Below are 21,680 nucleotides of genomic sequence, written 5' to 3'. Positions count from 1 at the left end.
TGCACCTGACAAGGATCATGTTACCTAAGAGCCATGGCTTACACATTGTTTCAGATAACTGAAGTGCTTTGAGTGTCTTTTTGTGACAGGAAGGACGTATTGAATTAGTGAGATCCCAGTAATGGTGCTAATGCTGACAATGGCACCATCACCACCACTATGAAAAAAACACAGTGGACACCTCCTATGCCTGACATAGCCAAGGAATTCCCCGAATTGTGATGTCACTTTGAGTGTCTGGCTCAGGGCAGAATTGGTCCTGTCTATAGTACCCAAATATGCAACCATACTAATACTTGGATAATCTCTTACAGCTACATATTTACATCTGGGAAAAAAAAATTCAGTATCCAAATTAACTGGTCTCCAATACCATCTACAATGCAGCAGGGAAAGGGAGAAAAGGAAGCTCATTGCTTGTGCCCTTTGGGGCAGTAAAAAACTCATTATTCACTTGACATGAACTGTTACCAAACATAGAAGTGAGTAAAGATCCTTCCGTATTTGAAGACTATTATTAGTTCTGCTTTGTGAACGATCACTTCTTTGCCATCATCAATGATCAATGATAGGACGTAGCAATGATGGTGCAGCACTATGGGGTACTCCCACGGCACATTCATTTTCCCCATCACCTTGAGAGTAGTTTCCAAGATTAATTCTAGTGTCAGTGCCCCCTTATATTAATTATTGCTGCAGAAGCTCGTTATAATATATCAGGGTTTAGCCACTCTTTTGTTACTTTGATGTGAAGTCCCTAAAGCCTCAGAAATTGCAAACATGAAAGCAAACAAACAAAAGAACTAGCAACAGTTTTCAAATATCATTGAATACGGCTTTTTAAAATTAATATCTGTATTAACTGCATCCTTCTCTTTAATTCTCTTTCTTTCTGCCCCTGATAGTATGATTTGTTTTGTTGATCTAGTTCATTCAAGAAATTCAGACACTTAAAAACTTTGCTGAAAATGTCATCTAAGACAGTGAGCAACTCTCTGATATAGATTTGATATAGAGTTTGGCTATGTAGGCTAGTGGCTACTGAATGTGAAAACAAAGCATAGTACATATGCAATAGCACATATACTAAAATTGGAACCATACAGAGAAGGTTAGTAAGGCCCCTGAGCAAAAGGCAAGTCACAGATTTTCTAATTAGCATTGCTGAGTTTTGTGAACTTTTTGCAAGTTTTACGGGATGTTATGGGATGAAATGGCAAGGATATACACCCTCACATGGTAGATAAAGGTGATTCCTTCTTGCTGATGTCAGAATGCAAAAATACGTGCAAATGGAGTCAGATTTTAATTGATGGAGCTGAATAAAATTTCTAATTCTATTGGGTAAATCTGCTTTGTTCTCTTATGTACTTAAAGTAGAACAGTCATTTAGCATTGTAAACAGTTTTCCTGTATCTCCGTATGAAAGGAACACATCTTACCTGTTTGGTTTTTTTTTAGCTATGTATATTAGAAATCACCTACTATAACTTCCTTGAACATATGGATTTATCTCTCTTGTCTTTTCAAATAGAGTGAATAATTCTTGGCTCATGGTACTTAGTCACTGCTTACTAACCAAGTATGTGTTTGGCAAGTGTATCATTTTCCTATGCTGTGTAACAAATTACCGCAAACTCAGTGGCTTAGTAAAAACATATATTTATTCTTTCACGGTTTCTGTGAGTAGGGACAGATACTGCTTATTCTTTGCAAGGATGTAGTCAATACAAAAGACAGGGCTACTTCTCATCTGGAGGCTCTAGTACTGACAGATCCACTTTCCAATTCACCCAGGTTGTTGGCAGAATTTACTTCCTTGTGACCCTTAGAGCAAGGGCTCCAACTCCTTGCTGCCTGTTGGCTGGAGTTTCCTCTCGGCTCCCAGAGGCCGACTGAAGCTCCATGCCTCATGTCTCTCTCCACAGAACACCTCACAGCATTGTACCTTGCTTCTTTAAAACCTGTAAGGGAGGAGGGGAACACTGGTCTGATAGCAAAATGGAATATTATACAATGTATCATAATCAGGAAGTGGGCTCCTATCACCTTTGCCAAATTATGTTGGTTGGAAGCATATCATAGGTCCTGTCCATACTAAAAGGAAGGAACCCTGAGGACGGCTTTAAAGTCTGTCTGACAGAGCAGCTATCATCATAAAAACTAGTATCAGCCTTGAAAACCCAACTTTGAATCAGAATTCAAAATACTGTTACGGTGGGGGGGGGGGGAAGGTTAGTTTGGTCTTCCTGAAGAAAATGTAAAATAGTTGTTAAATAGTTGTAGGGGATATAGAGTTGTCACTACACAAGATTTATAAAAGCACCATACCCACGGCATTCCCCATTGTAAGAGGTTAGATCTTTAGGGACTAGGAATGTATTCTTAGCTACTTTGACAATGAATAACATGTGAACTTCTTTCCTTGGTGAGTACATTCTGAGTTTTAGGACTCTAAATAACACAGTTTGTGCTTAATGTACACCTCACTTGTCTACTATTGTTTGGCCTGTAACAACCACAGAGGTGATTATATACTATGTAATTATATGCTGTAGTTAATAGGCATTTCACCATCTATTTATCCATAGGTCTGTTTTCTCACATAAGCACTTAATTCTATAATGTGTAAATCAAAAGCTCCAGGCTTACTAGTCTTCCAGGATGTGACAACAATGGATGAATTATAAGCTATTCCCCCAAAGAAGAGTGAATTGGGACACGTGGGGCTATGTAACACTGGAGCAACCACATCTGGTGCTCCCTGAAAAATTCCACACCTTCATGTCTTCCTGTAGTTCAAAAACAGACACTATTTCTGAGTGCCCCTGCAGACCATAATTGCCACTTTCTACTTAGGAAAAGCAATTTCTAAGGTAACCAGGATACACACTCCAGAGCAGTTTATAACTAGTGCAAACTAAATTATGAGCATACTACATAGGAACCCTATTGCAAAGGAGATTTTTTTTTTCCATAGCAAAATAATCAATATATATGATTGAAATTTACAAGTATTTGTATTTTTTCCATTAACTCTTGTTGGGGGACACTTTTATATCTGCCATGTAATAAACATGTAAACTTTTCAGCCCACCACTAACCCTTCTCACATGTAACAGTAATCATATGACGATTTACTGCATGTGTATCAGTCAGAACCCTGTCAGAAAACTGGTGGCATAATTAAAAATGGTTGAAGAGAGTTTAATAAGGTGACTATTTAAGACAGATTGAACAGTATTAAAGGTTGGTGAAGCATCCTGCGCTAACTACAGCTGGAAGCTACACCTCCATGCCTAGGCTTGATGGAACATAGAGTTATCAGAACACAGAAAGATCTGTTCAAGAAGAAACTGACCTTAAGTAAAGAAAGGCAACAAGTGTCCTGGCAGGTAAAAAACAAGAGAGATAAATACCATAATTCTTCATTTCTTTTACCTTCTAATATTCTGCTGATGCTTCGCATTGCCTGAACCATCAAGAAGCCACAAGGAAAGAGAACCTGGTTGATAATAGTGCGTAAATGTTGAGCTCATGAAACACAGCAAGGGTGTATGTATGTGTGGGAAGGGGAGGTTGAAAACTGGGAGGGGAGAGATAAGCAGGGATTATCCTATCGTGTATCAATGTGTATCAGGGCTCAAAGATAGTTGTGGATAATTTTGTCTCATTTTTATTAAAATTCCAACTTTTATCCATGGTCTGAATTCTTTCAGTTTCTTCCTTTTACAACTGGGGAATATTGGTCAAAGATATATTAAATCTGTTATTTTTTAACATACCTTAGCAAGTGCATCAATCATGTATTTCATTAATATTCTGAGCTCTTTTCAGAAATCATGGGACATCTAACAGAGTTGTTGAAATCTTCAATGTTCTTTTAACCGTTCATAACTAGAGATTCTTCAAGGCAGTTTCTATCAGTTTCCATATTCATACAGGCTGCCCAACTTTAAGATACTTCTATAATTCTACATATTCTTTAGAGGAAATCCCAAGGACTATAAGGAACAAAAAATTACCCAAATAATCCGAGATTTCTCCATATAGGCTCCAAGTCAACATAAAATCTTCAAAACTCTTTGAAAGAAAGCTGGCCAAAATCTAGAGAGAATTTCTGAAGGTTACCATGAATTATACGTTGTTACCTAGTGTTTTTGCAATCTTCCCTTGCACTTTTTTTGCAAGGAAATAAAAAAAAGCTTTATGCCTTTATTTGAGATACCATTTTAAAAAGCTTTTTGAGAGAGAATATGTCAAAATTGGCACATAAATCACAGAATGAAATCCTCCAGTTCTATCAACGGAGAGACTAATACCTAAATTATATTCACTCTAATCCAAATCATCATTCAACATCTTTTTATCATTTCTAAGTACTCATACACATTTGGATAAATCATTTCCCTTTTTTTTCTTCATGCCTACTGACTTCTCTTCATGAAATCTTTCTCTCTTCCCCTTGTGAATTACAAGACACAACTACAATTTATGGATTACTTAGTCATTAAAGTTAGCTATACAAACCAATGTTTCAATTCTATTGAGTTTTAAGTTCAACCTTTCTATGACTTTAGGCAAATCAGTTTTTATTAATTTCCAATTTTATCATTTCTTAAGTAAATAGTAATCTTTTGTTGTGTTATTTTTTAAGATTCTATTTAAACTGCAGTTAGTTAACATGCAGTGTAATTGTAGTTTTAGGTATACAATGTAGTGATTCAATACTTCATAAAACACCTAGTACTCATCACGACAAGTGTCCTCCTTAATCCCCATCACCTATTTTTCCCATCTACACACCCACCTCCCCTCTGGTAACCATGAGTTTGTTCTCTAGAGTTAAAAGTCTGTTTCTTAGTTTGTCTCTCTCTTTTTCTTTGTTTGTTTGTTTTGCTCCTTAAATTCTACATATGAGTGAAATCCAATGGTATTTGACTTTCTCTGAATGACTTATTCCACTTAGCATAATACTCTTTAGCTCCATCCATGTCCTTGCAAATGGCAAGATTTCATTCTTTTTTATGGCTGAGTAATATTCCATTATATATATATATATATATATATATATATGTGTATGTATATTTATGTATCTATATCTATCTATACCTATATCTATCTATATCTATATCTATCTACATCTATATCTATATCTGCACACATATATGCCACTTCTTCTTTATCCATTCATCAATCTATAGGCAATTGGGCTGTTACCATAATTTGGCTATTGTAGACAATGCTACTATAAACATCAGGGTGCAAATACACCTTCAAATTAGCATTTTTTTTATTCTTTTGGTAAATAGTAGTACAGTTGCTGAATCATAACATAGTTCTATTTTTCATTTTTTTGGGAAACATCCATACTGTTTTCCAGAGTTGCTGTATCAGTTTCCATTCCCACCAACAGTGCAAAGGGTTCCCCTTTCTCCACATACTAACACCTGTTGTTTCTTTTGTTGTTGATCATTCTGACAGGTGAGGTGATATCTCATTGTGGTTTGATTTGCATTTCCCTGATGATGAATGATGTTGACCATCTTTTCATGTATCTGTTGGCCATATGTATGTCTTCTTTAGAGAAATGTCTGTTCATGTCTTCTGCCCATTCTTAATTAGATTAATTGTTTTTAGGTATTGAGTTGTATAAGTTCTTTATATGTTTTGCATACTAACCCTTCATCAGATATGTCATTTGCAAATATCTTCTCCCATGCAGTAGGTTGCCTATTAGTATTGTTGATTGTTTCTCTTACTGTTCAGAAGCTTTTAATTTGATGAAGTCCCAATAGTTTATTTTTGCTTGGTTTCCCTTACCTCAGGAAACATATCTAGAAAGAAGTTGCTACAGCCAATGTCAAAGAATTTACTGCCTGTATTCTCTTCTAGGATTTTGATAGTTTCAGGTTTCACATTTAGGTCTTTGATCCATTTTTAATTTATTTTTGTGTATGGTGTAAGAAAGTGGTCCAGTTTCATTCTTTTCATGTAGCTATCCAGTTTCCGCAACACCATTTGTTGAAGAGAAATTCTTTTTTCCATTGGATATCCTTTCCTGCCTTGTCAAAGATTAATTGACCATATAGTTGTGGTATTATTTCTGGATTTTCTATTATGTTCTATTGTACTATGTATCTATTGTTGTGCCAGTACCATACTGTTTTGACTACTATAGCTTTGTAATATAACTTAAAGTCCAGAATTGTAATGCCTCCAGCTTTGCTTTTCTTTTTCAAAATTACTTTGGCTTTTGAGGATCTTTTGTGGTTCCGTACAATTTTTAGGATTATTTGTTCTAGCTATGTGAAAAATGTTGTTAGTATTTTGATTGGGATTCTGTTACTTGTAGATTGCTTTGGGCAATATAGACATTTTAACAATACTTGTTCTTTTAATCCATGAGCATGGAATGTCTTTCCATGTCTTTGTGTCATCTTTCATCAGTGTTTTACAGTTTTCAGAGTACAGATCTTTGCCCTCTTTGCTTAAGTTTATTCCTAGGTGCAATTATAAATGGGATTGATTCCTTAATTTCTCTTTCTGCTGCTTCATTAGTGATATATAGAAATGCAACCGATTTATGTATGTTGATTTTGTATTCTGCAACTTTACTGAATTTATTTTTCAGTTCTGGTAGTTTTTTTGATGGCATCTTTCAGGTTTTCTACATATAGTATCATGTCATCTGCAAATAGTGGAAGTTTTATTTACTTTTACCAATTTAAATGCCTTTTCTTTTTTTGTATTCTGATTGCTGTGGTTAGAAATTCCAGTACTATGTTTAATTAAAATGATGAGAGTGGAAATCCTTGTCTTGTTCCTAACCATACAGGAAAAGCTCTCAGATTTTCACAACTGAGGATGACATTAGCTGTTGGTTTTTCAAATATGGCCTTTATTATGTTGAGGTATGTTTCCTCTAAACCAACTTTGTTGAAGGTTTTTTTTTTTTTTTTTTATCGTGAATGGATGCTTTACTCTGTCCAATGCATTTTCTGCATCTATTGAAATGATCATATGGTTCTTATCCTTTAATTTATTAATGTGATATATTATGTTGATTGAGTTACAAATATTAAACCACACTTGTAGCCTAGGAACAAATCCCACTTCATCCTGGTGAATGATTTTTTAATATGTTATTGGATTCAATTTGCTAGGATTTTATTGAGAATTTTTGCATCTATGCTCATCGGGGATTCTGGCCTATATATCTCTTTTCTAGTGGTGTATTTATACTGTTCTGGTATCAGGGTAATTTTGGCCTCATAGAATGAATTTGGAAATTTTCTTTCCTATTTGATTTTTTGAAATTGATTGAGAAGAATAGGTATTATCTCTTCTTTAAATGTTTGGTAGAATTCACTGTGAAGCCATCTGGCCCTAGACTTTCCTTCCTTGGGAGTTTTTTGATTACTCATTCCATTCCTTTATGTTTCTAGGAATTACCCATTTCTTCTAGGTTGTCCAATTTGATGGTATATAGTTTTTGATAATATTATCTCATTGCTTGTATTTCTGTGGTATTTGTTATTTCTCCTCTCTCATTTGTGATTTTACTTATTTGGATCCTTTCTCTTTTCTTTTTGATAAGTCTAGCTAGAGATTTATCAGTGTTATTGATTTTTTCAAAGAACCAGCTCCTGGTTTCATTGATCCCTTCTATTGGTTTTTATTTGTTTGTTTTAGTTTCTACATTATTTCTTTCCTCTCTAATCTTTATTATTTCTTTTTCCTTCTACTGGCTTTAGGCTTCATTTGTTGTTCTTTTTCTAGCTCTTTAGGTGTAACATTAGGATGTTTATTTGGTATTTTTCTTTCTTCTTCATGTATTGTTATATAGTTCCCTCTTAGGACTGTTTTTGCTGCATCCCAAATGTTTGGACGGTTTTGTTTTGACTTTCATTTGTTTCCATTTATTTATTTTTTTAAATTTGATTTCCAGGTTGACTCATTCATTATTTAGTAGTGTGTTGTTTAACCCTTATGCATTTGTGGTCTTTCCATGGTTTTTCTTGTGGTTGACTTCTAGTTTCATGGCATTGTGGTCATAAAAGGTGCATGTTATGACTTCAATCTTTTTTTTAAATATTTTTTTAATGTTTATTTATTTCTGAGACAGAGACAGAGCATGAGTGGGGGAGGGGCAGAGAGAGAGAGGGAGACACAGAATCAGAAGCAGGCTCCAGGCTCTGAACAGTCAGCACAGAGCCCAATGCAGGGCTCAAACTCACAAACTATGAGATCATGACTTGAGAAGAAGTTGGTTGCTCAACCGACTGAGCCACTCAGGCGCCCCATGACTTCAATATTTTTCTGAGGCCTGTTTTGTGACCTAATATGTGGTCTTTTCTGGAGAATGTTCCATGTGCACTAGAAAACAATGTGTATTCTGCTGTTTTAATATGGAATGTCCTGTATATATCTGTTAAGTCTATTTAGTTCAGTGTGTCATTCAAAGCTATTGTTCCCTTTTTTATTTTGTTTATTTTTTAAAAATGTTTATTTATTTATTTATTTTGAGAGAGAGCATGTGAGAAAGGGAGAGGGAGAGAGAGAACTAGGCTACACATTGTCAGCACAGTTCACCATGTGGAGCTTGAACTCATGGACCTTGAGGTCATGACCTGAGCTGAAATCAAGAGTTGGACTCTTAACCAATTGAGCCACCCGGGCACCCATCCTTGTTTATTTTCTTTTTTTTTTTAAGTTTATTTATTTATTTTTGAGAGAGAGAGAGAGTGTGTGTGTGTGTACAAGCAGGGAGGAGGGTGGGTGCAGAGAGAGAGGGACAGAGAGAAAATCCCAAACAGGCTCTGCACTCTCAGCACAGAGCCTGATGCGGGGCTTGAATCCACAAACTGTGATATCATGACCTGAGCAGAAGTCAGACATTTAGGTGACCCTGTTTATTTTCTATTGAAACGATTTCCCCATTGATGTAACTGGGGTGCTAAGTCCCCTACTGTTATTTATAATTATAAATAAGTTCCTTTACGTTTGTTAGAATTGTTTTATATATTTGGGTATTTTGTGTTGGGGGCATAAATATTACAATTGTTATATCTTCTTGTTGGATTTTCTCCTTTATTATGATATAGTGTCCTTCTTTATCTCTTGTTACTATCTTTGTTTTGAAGTCTGGTTTCTCTGATGAGTATTGCTACTCCAGCTTTCTTTTGACATCCATTTGTGTGATAGGTTTTTCTCCATTCCCTCACATTCAATCTGCAGGTCTTTAGGTCTAAAATGAGTCTCTTATACACAGCATATAAATGGGTCTTGATTTTTTCATGCATTTTGACACCTTATGTCTTTTGATTGGAGCATTTAGTCCATTTATATTCAAAGTAATTATTGATAGATATGTATTTATTACCATTTTATCACTTGTTTTGTTATTGTTTCTGGAGATTTCCTCTGATCCTTTCTTGTCTTTGTCAGGCATCCTTCAAATCACTGTTTCCATGCTCTCTGCCCCAGGGTTGTTTGCCTGTCTTCTCTCCAGTGTAGTGCCCTCTGGTCTCTATACCAACCAAGCCCAGTAACCTTTAAAACTTCAGTGTTTGCTTGTTTGTTTGTTAATTTAAACTTAAGTTAGTTAACATATAGTGTAATATTGGTTTCAGGAGTAGAACCCAGTGATTTATCACTTACATATAACATCCAGTGTTCATCCCAACAAGTACCCTCCTTAATGCCTATCACCCACTTAGTCCATCCCCACCATCCACCTCCCCTCCAGCAGCCCTTAATTTGTTCTCTATATTTAAGAGTCTCTTATCGTTTGCTTATCTTTCTGAAAAACTCCAGGTTATAAACTCCACTGGTTGTGAGAACTCATGAAATTCAGCCTCCCTTATTTCCAAGTGAACGGTTTTGGGGAAATATTCTCCTGTGCATTCTCCTGTGTGCTCCTCTCCCTCATTCCCTTCTCTTTGGCCACAACTCCCAGCCCTCCACAGCACTCAGGATCCATTTCTCCTCTATACCCTATCTCCACACTTTCTACTTTCTTTGATGTGACCTCTTCTTTCCTTTTAGTTATGGAGTTTGTTCTGTCAGTCTTCAGGTCCATTTCTGGAGTATTTAGGATAATTTAATAATTATCTAGTTGTACTCATGAGACAAAGTGATCCTAAGGTCTTCCTATTCTGATGCTATCTTCCAAAATATCTTGTGGTTTTGATACTGTGCATATAAACAATGTTTTATAACTGTCAAACTATTGGGCATAATAGGAAGAAATCCCAAAATGAGTATTATATATATGAGAGAATTTTTTGTACTTTTATGGAGAAGACTACCATATTTATATACCCATTAGCTTGATATTATGTTTGTTTTATTTGTTTATCTTTCAAATACATGGATTTCTTCTTAATGGATTTGTGTTTCTAGGACTACTTCTATATCCGCCTCTAATTACATTTATATAACTTATGATATTTTCCTCTGACGCACAATATCATAAAATTTTCTTAAGCAAAATTGTTTTTAAACCTGACATGCTACTTATTTCATTAGTATTATGATAAACAGAAGGGAAATAAAAGATTATATATATATATATGTATATGTATATGTATAAATACATATACATATACATATATATATATAAATGTTCTTAATGTTTATTTGTTTTTGAGAGAGAGAGAGAGAGAGAGAGACAGAATCTGAGTGGGGGAGGGGCAGAGAGAGAGGGACACAAAAAATCCGAAGCAGGCTCCAGGCTCTGAGCTGTCAGCACAGATCCTAACACAGGAGGAACCCACAGTTCAAACCCACGAACTGTGAGGTCATGATCTGAGCGGAAGTTGGATGCTTAACCGAGGGCGCTGCCCAGGCACATATGTATATATATATATACGTATATATATACACATATATTTAAATAGTTATATTAATATAGTGCGTTTTCAAATTATACAACCTGCAATTCCCAGTACATTATTAATAAAGCTATTTGCAAACCTCCAAAGATCATGTTAAATAGTGGTTGGAATATTTTAAGCCATAATTTCACCTTTTTATTTTTTTTTTCTCTCAACAAACCAGAGCCAATGATATAATAGGTGCAAAGTTCATACCCTCTTTTTCCATAGAGTTGACAGATTGGTTAAAAATATTAAAAGAGACAACATTGTAATTTTGTCTTATTATCAGTTTCTTTTATGTTAACTTCAGGCAAATTTAAAAAAAAATTAACATTTACTTATTTTTGAGAGAGAGAGAGAGAGAGCAATTTGGGGAGGGGCAGAGAGAGGGAGACACAGAATCCATAGCAGGCTCCATGCTCTGAGCTGTCAGCACAGAGCCAAGGTGGGGCTTGAACTCATGGACTGCAAGGTCATGACCTGAGTCGAAGTTGACGCTTATTGGACTGAGCTACCCAGGTGCCCCATCAAGCAAATTTTTAAAAATTTCTGATTTTTAAATGATAGTTGTTTTCTAATTTTTACTGATTTAATTAGCCTTCTTTTCAACAATTTTGGATAAGATGCTTAAGCCAGAGGTCAATACAAATGCAATAGCTTTCCTGGCTTACTGTTTAGCTCTTCTATAAGAAAGATCACCTGTGTTTGTATTGTTGGGTCCCTTTGTTTGGCTGTTCTCTATGGAACAAAGACTTGAATTCTATCTATAATTTTATACTGCTAGAACAATGATTCTAAAATGCAGATTATTATATGTCTCATCAGAGCTTTGACATAGGCTTTTTTAAAAGAATTTAAGACTTTTCATAAACTGATTCCATCCTCCATATCTAGCCATATCCTTCTACCCTCTTCTCACTGCCATATATCCTGTGCTTTAATACTCCAAAATTTATCATATTGCTTCCTCAAAGGCTCTTCCCTTCTGGTACTATGACTTTTATATATTGTTTTCAGTTAATCCCATGGTACTCTTAAGTAACTTCTAATAGTTCTTACTCTACTTCATTATGAAAGTGTGTTTATATGCCTATACTTTCCAAGGGAATGAGAACAATTTGAAAGTAGGATATCATCTAATTATTTATGTCACCAGTGGAGTATCTCATAGATATAGTATACAAATAAATGTTTATGAATAAGTTAATTGTACAACAGACAAAACTTGAAAGGTCTAGGGGAATGTTTCCCAGTGAAACTACAAGAATTTATTGATACTTTATTAAGAAGAAAGAATCGACCTAATAATTCTTATCACAAAGTGTTGTATATAGGAAAACTGGTGAACATTTGGGGCAATCGATGGGACTATGGATCTTTTTGTTTATAGTTTGAATCATAGAGGGTATATCAACGTATGGTCTTATCTCTAACTTTCAGTAGTTTTCTAGGTTTCAGCTAATATCTTTTCTAGTCACAAGAGGGAATGAGGCCCAGAAGGCAATATTATGCTTTTGTTTAAAAGAGATAAAAAATTACTGTTTATCAATTCAGTCATAACCTGTATTTTGAAAATGTTGGAAACACAATTAGTAAAAACAATAGTCACTATTTTAGCCAGAGTCAGTCAAAAGGAATCCATAAGCATGCTACATACTCATTGCATATTTGTTATGTTTTCCACATCTAAATGATACTGCTGCACTTTCAAAAGGATATTTTTATAAATATGATTATAAAGTAAATTGTGTGTCTTATTTACTAAGCAAAACACTAAATAAGAGCAGAGGAAAATATATATATATATATTGTAATACACATATATTATACACACATATATGCAGGACACATGCCTATGCACATATATTCATAGGACACTTACAGCATCCTTTCCTCCCATCAGAAGACTATAAAGTTTAATATATGTGAAAAAATATAGCTTTAAAATACTGAAAAAGTAAAAAAAAATTTTTTTAATTAATAAAACTTCGTTGAAAAATGAAAGAAGATTAAGGTAGAAGAGTTTCTTCTTGTACTTATAAATTCTTTGGTCATTCACATGTTAGTATAATTATTATTTTAAGCACTTTTTAAAAAAAGGAAATATTAAGTAGCATAAATTGGTGAAGACATTTCTCTCAGTGGGTAGAAATGAAGTCATAATTTCCTAGAAACTCAACTTTCATGTTAAGTATTTCCCAGCCCATAGTTTAATATCAGATGGCTAATAAAACTGCACCATCTCTTACTCTTGAGTCTCTCATTCAAATTGAATGCTATCTTACATTATGAAACATCAAGAAACATTTCTATGTGAATGGTACTATGCTTTTAAGAGTTAATTAGAATACTAAATCTCATATTAATACAAATCTCATAATCAGCATGTGTTGAAATATAGTCTACAGTCTTCAGGCAAAACATGGCATATGGAATTCAAAGTTCTCTGCTGTCTTCAAAAACACCTCTAAAATATCAGTTAAAATTTAAAAAAAAAAACATTAATACAAAGACAACTTGAATAAGACGAGTAAAAATGATTAAGAGATGTCAACAAAGTTTTGGAAGATGGAAAGTGGATAAATTAGCAAAGTAGAAAAATCTGAATCCTTTATGCCAGTAGCTTAGATAATTGTGATGTGCCATTTACACAACTTGGACTTACCTTGTATATGACAATAAAGGAAAGTGCTTGACAATGGAAAACAGGAGGATTGTTTGAAGTTTTTAGGATATGATTATATCACCAAATCCCTTCCCATTTTCATGTATGGCTACAAGACCACCTTTCCCCTTTTCTCTCGGGAGATCAGAAATATAAACTTTAGATAAAATGAATTAAAATCAAGGCTATTAAAACAAACAAAAAAGTCTGAGATTGAGGCACTAGTCAGAAATTATGAAAAAGAAACCCAAATGTCCTTTCTAGACACCAGCTCCCTATTCCCAGAGTATCAGAACAAGGAATTGAATTGCATTATTCTTTGGAAAAACATAATTGTCTCTGAGAAAAGAGCCACATATAACAATATGTAAAAGTTGTTATTCCAAAGTAAAGCTACCTCAGTACCCATCACCCTGTCATAAAGCCCCTGACCACATACACACATCAACACAGAACTATAAGAACTTTTGATTCAGGTAGTCAAAGACCAAATATATGAACAACAGTTTTAACTTAAAAGAGAACAAAACAAATAAAGATACAAATCCTAAAAAAAGAACAATCAAAGAAAAACTAAGGAATCCTGTATTTTTAAAGTGTTATAGTAGTCAGGCAAAAATATAAAGGGAGAGGTGAAAAATAAAGTTGAGAAAATCTCCCAGAAAAATAACGAAAAAGAAAAGTGATGATCAGTCAGTAAGAAAATATTTTCTTTAATTTTTTTTAACGTTTTTATTCATTTTTGAGACAGAGAGAGACAGAGCATGAATGGGGGAGGGTCAGAGAGAGGAAGACACAGAATCTGAAGCAGGCTCCGGGCTCTGAGCTGTCAGCACAGGGGCCCGATGCGGGGCTCGAACTCACGGACTGCGAGATCGTGACCTGAGCCGAAGTCGGCTCTCAATTGACTGAGCCACCCAGGCACCCCAAGAAAATATTTTTAATGAGATAATTAATACAAGATAACCAACATCTGATTTAAATGACTTCCAGAAGGAGAGACCATAGAAAATCTAAAAGAATGAAAATAACAAAGATATCACAAAAGAAAATCCCCCTAGAACTGAAGGACATGATTCTCCAGATTGAAAGAATTCAATAACTGCTTCACATATAGATTTTTTTAAAAGAACTACTGTGAAGCACATCATGGGGGAAATTATGGAATAACCAGGCTAAAGATTCTAAGCCCAAGGACTGTAGGCAGCAAAGACAACAGTGGAAATAAAAATGAGTGGAAATAAAAATGGAATGTAGTTCTCAAAATAATATTAAATAATTGGATGCTAAAAGATATGACATCTTCAAACTTCTAGAAAGAAAATTATTTCCAATCTAGAATTCTATATCCATCTAAACTATCAATAGAGTGTAAAGTACAGTAAAGGCAATTTTGGACAGGCAAAATAAGAATCACATCCTATCTATTCTTTCAGAAGAACCAACTGAAGGATATGCTTAAATAACACTTGGAAATAAACCACACAAAACAAAACAAAGATCCAAGAACCAAAGGACCAGACACTAGAAAGGGGTGAAAAGAAGTCCCACAAAAACAACTATCCATTGGCATCTAAAACAACAGGTTCAGATTAGGGTAGGAGGGTAAAGGCATGGAACTCTCTGGGAAGGTTATGGAATTGATGGAAAATTTGCAGCAGTTTCTGAATGGTCAGAAGTAAATATGGATAAATTTGTACAATTTTAGAAAAAAAAATCAGGCCAGGTACACACACACACACACACACACACACACACACACACTAAGTAAATTTTAAACATTAGTCAGGTACTTTTCAAAACATATGTATTTATAGGACAGATACATTATTTTTCCTTACATTCTATTGTTTGCAGAGGCTTTTGTTTTTTTTTTTTGTTTTTTTTTTTTTAAATTTATTTTTGGGACAGAGAGAGACAGAGCATGAATGGGGGAGGGGCAGAGAGAGAGGGAGACACAGAATGGGAAACAGGCTCCAGGCTCCAAGCCATCAGCCCAGAGCCTGACGCGGGGCTCGAACTCACGGACCGCGAGATCGTGACCTGGCTGAAGTCGGACGCTCAACCGACTGCGCCACCCAGGCGCCCCTGCAGAGGCTTTTGAAGGTGAGGGAGATTACATTTTTCCTGTTCCTTTTTCATCCTGAACTATCTTTGGAGCTAACAGTTAACACAAATTAACTTGGTGCGGAAAACAAAATCACATGGTTGAGGATGGAAGGGTACAGCTTAAAAGGTCTATTGGAATTAAATTTTTACATTTTCCCAAGGCATATGGCCATATCTTTTAATGTATAACTTTACTTACAACCTTGCTCATAATTTGAAGTGAATAATAAATTATCTTTCCATTTCTTTCTTTAATGTATATGGATGGGAGCATACACTCTCTTAACTTTATGCTTTAAAACAATCATAGGAGCATCTGGGTGGCTTAGTCAGTTAAGCATCCGACTTAAGCTCAGGCCATGATCTTGTGGTTCATGAGTTCAAGCCCTGCCATGGGCTCTGTGCTGACTGCTCAGAGCCTGGAGTCTGTTTCAGAGTCTGTGTCTCCCTCTCTCCTACCCATTCTCCACACATGCTGTCTCTCTCTGTCTCTCAAAAATAAATAAACATTTAAAATAAAATAAAATAAAATAAAATAAAATAAAATAAAATAAAATAAAATAATAAAATAATCATAAAGTTGGAAGAAGTTAACATAAGATGAACTTTTTTTTTTCTTGGTATTAACAGACAAATCATTATTATAAGTAATCAGTCAGCTTCCTATACCTATACTCAGTATGGGCCCAGGTAGAAAAAAGAGCCCTAAGGCTTACTTATTGATTTTTACCTCACTATACTAAATGTAAATATCGCCATCAATCTTTCAAAAACTCATTTCTCTCTCTTTTTCTTATAGACAGGTACTGCCTCAATAACAGTATTTTTTTCCTACTCTACAAAAGAAAAGACATATTGAAAAAAGTCTATAGGATCATTTAAACTATAATTAATTATACTATTGATTCCTTAAAATGATAAAGTTTGAAACTTTTTCCTTAAATATCAGGGAAATGTATTTAAAATATTTAATAATGCTCCCTAAAATTAATGATTAGACCTGCAGGCAGATGCTTACATAATATCATTTTCCAATTTTGAGGTAAAAATAACAGATAGATTTTGTGAATAAATATGGTAATTGACACCCAATGGGAATTGCAAATTTATAGTTCAATCTCCATTTTAACAAGAAGAAGCCACTTACAGATAGAACTCTGGGAATCAGTGACTCTTCAGAATAGCATTAGCCTTTAAGATTGAATTCATAAATACCAAGGGAATGGATGACTCTGGTTTTGTCTATTACCCAACATAAAGAAAGTTCCTTGTTCATGCTTCAGGAGAAGAAAAAGAAGAATAAGAACAAGGAGAAGAAAGGAGAATAAAGAGAATCTAGGTTTATAAATTATACATCAATACGTTTGCTTTCATAGCCTTTGTATTGTAAGAGGATCTAGAATGATAGATTCAGACTTCAATGCTGAAAATCATATTACAGCATCAGCTGGATACACCTCCAGTCGTTTTTTTGACAGCTAAATTCATGTGCTTCAGACATGACAGTGAGAGAAGTCCTCATTGAATCATTTGCACTACGCTTCATTCTAAACCAGACAGCAGCCATCTTATGGTTCATTGATGCATTTCATTCTACAGAGATAAAAATGCTATTTACTTTATGAGGAAGCAAAAAAATCCAGGTTATTTAGATAGAAATCCCAAAAGTTTGCTGGCAAAGGAAATTCCTGAGCTCTATTTTACCCAGATAATCATTGAATGCATGGCTTTATTTTTTCTAAAACCAGGACTACAGTTTAGTGAAGTTAGCTAATTTGTCCAGAATAGTAAACCAACCATTGGATGATGAGAAGTATGAATTTGTATTCCAGACACTACCCAATTATGATAAGAAATATCAATTTGCTCTTCTGAGAAGAAAGAGTATCCCCTATTTAAGAAAGTCGTGGTTATAACCACTGAAGCTTGCTAAAATGTATTAGAGAATAATAAAGTGAACTTTATTAAAAAGATACCCATGGGAGCAATCCCATCATCCTCTACAGCTGAGAGCAGCAGAAATAGTCTACCGGTCCTTCTTATGCTTAGCTTTTTAAATAATGCCTTTTTACCAAAAAGATCAGAGGAGTATAATTGCAGTCACCTCTTTAAATAATCTATTAGTGTTGGGTGGCTCACTCATGACACAAATTAATTTCATACCTCCTTATTTTGTTCTTTAGTTATGTCAGGTATGACGTTCCTCTCTCACATACGAAAATTATGAATTCATTAACATCAATAAACACCAACCCTGTGCTATTCACATGTTATGTTCAGTTACATGTGCTATTTCTGGTTTTCACAACAGCCAGGTAAAGTAGTTGCCATTTTATCCCTACTTCATAAAGGAGCAAATTGAGACTCATGCCAAGTTTTCTGTTTCTTCCGTATCATTTAAAACGCTTAGTAATGAACTAAGCAGATAGAAAGTGGTCAATACATAATGTTGGCTGACTTAATATTCAGGTCCCTGAGTTGGTTTAACTTGCTGCCATTTCAACCAATGGAAACAAACTGTAGCCATAACAAAACTATTTGGATCTTTCCTCCTGAAGGTGTACTCAAAATATATGCACTAGAGGGCATAAAGAGAGTGTAGCTAATGAAGGAATGGATAATTCCAGCAAATGATGCTATGGTCTGTAATGGGTTTAACACCTGGCAGATAATGCAAATGGCACTGAAAATTAGCTCATTTTTGGCTTCCCTATGCCCTGTTCAATTGAATAAAACCTGCATTGAAATAAGCCAAATTTCTTTTTGTATACACATGTGTTTTGAATCTGAGCTATGGCTCAGTTCAGTACACTTACTCATTTTGAGTAATTTTATTAACTTGTTCCTCTCTTCTTTCTCCACCAAGAGATGAGTTTTATGGGTTCTATGGGAGGTTTGATTTTCAATCCTACTTCTTATGCACAGGCATTTTTGCCCTCTGTCCTCTAATTTGCATTGTGGTTATACCATCCAAACATAAATTTCTTTTCTCTTTGGCACTTTTTCACCTTTTAAATATGGGAATGATCCATATGGCTAAAGAATGTCAGGAAGGGAAACATTTGGGAAAAATTATATGGGATGCTGTCATACCAGATCTTGATCATCCTATCCACAAGAGCCAAGTAAGAGAACAGCCACAGAGGGTTATATGTCAAAAGTTTAGAATTCCAGGGTGTTTAGAACACAAATGGGCAGTTTAAAATCGCCATTGTTATGTAGTGCCAGCAAGAAATCATGTTGAGATGCTTGAAAGATGGGAGGAAGATAAGGATATAAGGATTTATTTTATTTTATATTTTAAAAAATATTTCATGTATATCCTAGAGATATTTTCAAGTTTTTGTGGCATATCATTAGACTTTAAAATGGAGTAAGATAATGTGGGTGCTTCCTAAATTATAGATTGCACAGGTAAGAATAATACTGAATGTCAAAACATTTAATAATTTGGGGTTTTGTTTCACATTAGCATTTTACCTTAAATTCTTTTAAAGAACAAAAAAAAAAACTATGCTATATAAGAGGTCAAAGTCAATAAGAATACACAAAGATTTCTCTGGTACATGTACATTCTGTATTGGTCTCTGCAGCACAGCACATGCTTTGTGGCAAGATGGGACCACTCCACGATTGAGTCTGTTTAAGGGTACAGTGACCATAAGACCAGTAAGCGGATATCTTGCTTGAAAGGTAACAAAATCACCTGAAGACTTTATTGAAATATTGTCATGTCTCTACATGTTGGAATACGATCAGGCATTCAGAGACTGTGATTTTTTTTAAATTTTACTTATAGAGCTAATTCTTTAACAACATGGCAAGAGTGGAAAGGCCTTTCACCAGCTATCACAAGCCAGTTAATAAACATATGCTAGTTAAGGAGACCTAGTTAATGAAATTCAGTTTTAAGGAGCAAGTATTTAGTCAACTTTCTTGCTAATGGTGATGTCAAAGCTCAGCCTGTCATCCACATTTTACTATCGATTGCTAAAAATACCCCCACAATAGAGTTGGGTATATTACTGTTTAATTGGTATTAAATAAGAGCACCCAGGATGAACACTTGGATCCAGTTGACAATCATTACCATAGGACCAGTCCTATCTAAGCTTACCTGCCTTCACATGTGTAGTTCCCCAAACCATAGTCAAACTGTATTTATAGTAAAGAACAGTAGTGCTTTGGATTTTTGGATTTTTGCTTTTTTTTTTTTTTAATGTCTTTTTACCACACTTGGCCCTTTAGAGGCAGAAAATACAAATACATGTATTTTAATAGTTGGGGCCAGCAGAGGGAGGCTTTGTGTTACAGAAGGACAGCCCCAGGTGCAGGACACAGACTGTTCAGACTATTCAGAAGGTCATAGTTTCAGATTCAGCTGTTCGTGTTTCAGTTGCTCATAGAAGAATAAGAGGAAAGCAGAAGGAACTAGAATCTGTAACCACACTGGCTTACTGAAGTCAGGTAGTCACTTTAAGGTAATGCAAGCTCAAAGTACTGGGGCAAGATCCAGTAGAAGATGATAGGAAATAAATATGTTAATAATAGTTCATTGTCAGGAGGTCCAAACACAGTTATTTAATGCATTCCGAAAGCCACAATGCTCCAGTGGTGTGTTGATAAACCAGCTCTCCAGAGGTAAAAACATTTGAGGATTTCTTTGTTTTAAATAGTTTTACGGTAGCTTATTTCCGGTTATAGCCCCACTTAGAAAATTCCTGAACATTTAACAATAGGTTTTTCCAACCACTGAGATTAGAACCCAACATATCACTGAAAGTAACACTGAAACTCTAAGGAGGGAGAGAGGTAGCACAAGGAAGCTTAATGGGCAGATAATACATTGGGGTGACCCCTCCGTGATGGTGCGCTGGTAGGAAAGGACCAAATGTCTTCAAGAGAGCCTGTTACACAAGAGTAGCGAGTAGGATATTAAGCAGATTGCAAAGACATGAATTTGGGCACAAAGAAGTAAGCAGAAGTAATCATATTAAGGCCAACAAATAAATTGTTGAGATTAGAAAAAAGAATTCTTGTTATATGTAAAATACCAATCAATACAAAGTAGACATCATAAAGGACCTTTTTGCTGAGTGGAAAATTCTATTTGTACAGGTATACTTCTGTACTATAAACTCTCTCCTTCTATAGGCATATAATTAATTATAAAGAGTAGCCATAACTTCCAAAGATGGCAAAAATAAGTTTATATAATAGGATAATTAATTCTGTTTTTCACTGTTATTGATGTAGCTTCCCTTAGAATTTTGCTTCTGTAAATTGGTCTGTAGTATGAGGTGGCTAATTAATACCTTGATCATTACTTGGCTTTCATTTAATTCTTTTCAATATGTTAATTTACACATGGAAATTTTTAATACACTTCAGTGTCTCATTAATAATATTAAAATCCACAAATAGGATATTTCTGAAAAGTCTTGTGGTACATTTTTTTAAGTTTATGTATTCATTTTGAGAGAGGGAGACGGAGAGAAAGAGAGAGAGAAAGAGAGAAAAAAACAAACCAGTGAAGGGGAGGCAGAGAGAGAGCAAGACAGAGGATCCAAAGTGGGCTCTGTACTGATAGCAGAGAGCCTGATGCAGAGTTCCAACTCACAAACCCTCAGATCTTGACCTGAGCTGCAGTCAGACACTTAACAAACTGAGCCACTGAGGCACCCCTTGTGGTACTTTCTTACATTGAACATTTTGTTTCTTTATTATTTCCTTGTTCATTTGGAGAGGTTACATGTCCTATCCTTCTATGTAATACATACTGTGAGATTTTACGACTCAGACTTTGTTAATAATCTTTGTAAAGCAAAGGAAAAACTTTAGCTGTGATAATTAGAATAATTTGATTACAATTCCAGGACATTGTGATATAAAAGCTTTTATCTGCCCCCTTGCCCCCAACACACACACACACAGTACATTATTGATAAATATCAGTTACTGCATGCACAAGTCATGTGGGCAGAAAGTAGACAGGTACTGAACAATTTGGAAAGGAATAAGAA

At 34.9% G+C, this 21,680-nt stretch overlaps 1 protein-coding gene and 1 non-coding gene across 27 annotated transcripts in view; both read left to right on the top strand.

The window, feature by feature from the left end:
* PTPRD (protein tyrosine phosphatase receptor type D) overlaps positions 1–21,680 on the top strand; it is a 1,374,111-nt gene that overhangs the window by 710,762 nt on the left and 641,669 nt on the right. The window lies entirely within an intron of this gene.
* Positions 1,064–1,173, top strand: LOC128778717 (U6 spliceosomal RNA). The gene has a single exon (XR_008424444.1). It is a non-coding gene; the product is annotated as a U6 spliceosomal RNA (small nuclear RNA).

The sequence above is a fragment of the Panthera pardus genome, unplaced genomic scaffold, assembly GCF_024362965.1.
Source record: "Panthera pardus isolate Hobbes unplaced genomic scaffold, ASM2436296v1 HiC_scaffold_20, whole genome shotgun sequence".
Taxonomy (NCBI): Eukaryota; Metazoa; Chordata; class Mammalia; order Carnivora; family Felidae; genus Panthera; species Panthera pardus.
This window is presented reverse-complemented; position numbering and strand designations above follow the sequence as displayed.